At 26.9% G+C, this 2624-nt stretch overlaps 1 protein-coding gene across 1 annotated transcript in view; it reads left to right on the plus strand.

The window, feature by feature from the left end:
- LOC108749811 (serpin B4-like) overlaps positions 1-2624 on the plus strand; it is a 7855-nt gene that overhangs the window by 913 nt on the left and 4318 nt on the right. The window lies entirely within an intron of this gene.

The following is a 2624-nucleotide window of genomic DNA, read 5'->3' on the forward strand; positions in this document are numbered from 1 at the left end:
AGCAAAGTCGTGGTGATAATTTCAAAATGATGATACTCGAGTTCTCTCACACATAAATAATGTCATTGAAATATAGTTTATTTTGTTTTATCTAAAATGACGTTAAAGATTTATATAATGATGTTACAATATTTTATATATTTACAAATATACATCAGTACATATACATATCCGACACTCAATAATATAGTTATGCAATATCACAATAAAAAAATATAAATGATAGCACAATAAATGTAAATAATAACATTATCAGATAGAATCCTGTTTCCTATTTTCAGCATTTGAGCTCACTTGGCTATTATTCTCACGTTGACATTGACTGCTATTTTTATTAATGTTATTTTTTATTAATAAAAATCTTAACTTAATTAAGACAATGTTTTCTTTTTGGTTCGATAAATATTCGCTTCAGACATTTTTATTGTAATTTTCATGTGATGTTGAGACGTGATATTTTATCATTTCCCAAAAAAATTATTCGTATGTCATTTTGTAAATATATTGTAATCGTAATAAATTTTCTTACAATTATAATACATTTATAAAACGATATAATTTTCTGTAATTCTAAAAAACTGTATCTATAATACCATCAAGAATAAAGGCATTCTGTTTCATTTTTTCAAATAATATTATATTATATGTAATCGTTGTCTTTTAAACATTAAAAAATTAAAATTAATATTTTCAAAACAATAAAAACTGTCTGTTTAATGTTCTGGATTTAGAATTCAAGGACTTGTAACTGAGACTTTTAGAAAAGGTAAAATTACTTAAATAAAATTCTCTGCATTACAGTTTTATGACCTTTAATGAGTTAATTGGATAATCACGTATTTTACCTCAGACCTTCACGCTTTGAAATATTTACGTAAAGAAAACCGTACACTATTCTGATCTATGATTTTCATGGAATTCCTGTCGCGTTCGCGTCGTTTCATCATTCATAAATTCTTACGTCACAAGCAATTACTTCGAGCTATTTGATAGCAAATGAATAAGACAAAAAAAACAAGAAGTTCAATCCTGAGAGCAAGATAAACTATTCACTAGCAGGCTTGTCATGAATTGTATACGATACGTGATCGTCATGATAATAAGCGTTATACACAACGAACAAAGAATTCATGGTATTTTATTGCCATATCGCAGTATCGATCTTATTTCAACTATTCTAACTCAGACAGCACAAAACTCAATTACAATTGTAGTTTTAATTCATTGTCCTTGTGCTCATTTTAATTCGCGGTAGAATTTTAATTTCGACGAATTTTTCAATCCTATTTTCAATTCACATCAATTTCTCTTCTGATTTCACTACGTTTTTCATTTTAAATGCTCACTATTTTCGGAGTAAATACATCTCGTAAATACGTCGTAAATACATTCGTGAACAAATTTGTGTAAAAATTCGTGAATCTCTAATTTTAATTCAGATTGTGGTTTTATCTTCGTATTAATTCTAATTTTAATTGTTTAAATTGTTAAATTTCAAAAATTTATTTCCTGCTTTAATTTATTAATTATTAATTTTTATTTCTTTTTTAATTTTAATCCCAATTCCAGAAATTTCCAACAACATTATTTTCAGATCTAAATTTTTAGATATTTCAATAACGTTCTTTCCGTGGAAACATATAAAATTTGTACATACTTAAATAAAAACGTAATATCAGATTACATTATCCATAATAATAAATATAGAATTAATACAGAATATAAATTATACGTCATTTATTGTTTCTTATGTTGAGCAAAATTGATATCACAAATTGCATTGTAGAGGGTGTGTCTCGTCGTGATTCACTATCAAAAATATTGCCTTTGTCAGCCGAGCTTTCGTCACACCTTAATTTCAATCATGAAACCCGGATGCCCTATGATGTCACGGTACTGGCTTCGCCGGCTGCTTTCACTCGTTGATAGCCTCCGATTTCCGATTCCGGTCGTAATTTCGTCGTAATTACATAGGAAAATAACGAATCAGAAAAACGTGCCATTCCCCAAGAAAAGGAAGTTGCGAAGTCCGCAAAGAATTACGTTATTTCGGATGGAAAATCTGGAATACCGACGATGCAGGATAAACTGATAATCACGACACATGCAGTTGCCGTTCTATCTATCATTTATTGAGAGAAAAGTTTTTAATACTTAAATATAATACATAGTACTTATGGTTATTACTGCTATAATGTTAGTAAAAATAATTATATGTATAGTTCTAAAAAAAAAAATATAATTAGCATCGAAAATAACTATAATACTTGTTATTAGGTCTGTTCGCGTTGCTTGCATTTTTTGCATTTTGCTCGACATTTTTGTTTTCTCTCTTTTCAAGATCAAATATATATCTATTTCATTTTAAATGCAAAAATATTTGGAGATTTCATGTAACGCGAACAGATCTCTTGTCATAAAAATGTAATTCAAGTTATTGCTATAAAAATCAATTATTTATAAATATTTTTTAGATCAAATCATACTTTGTGTAGTTGATCCAAAAATGACTATAAATTCTAGTTAAATTATGATTGCAACTATTTTTATGATAGTAATAATTAAAATGAAAAAATTTATTAATTTTAATACATATTTTTTGAACAATATAAACTAAACATTTA

Source organism: Trachymyrmex septentrionalis, unplaced genomic scaffold (genome assembly GCF_001594115.1).
Source record: "Trachymyrmex septentrionalis isolate Tsep2-gDNA-1 unplaced genomic scaffold, Tsep1.0 scaffold318, whole genome shotgun sequence".
NCBI classification, from domain to species: Eukaryota; Metazoa; Arthropoda; class Insecta; order Hymenoptera; family Formicidae; genus Trachymyrmex; species Trachymyrmex septentrionalis.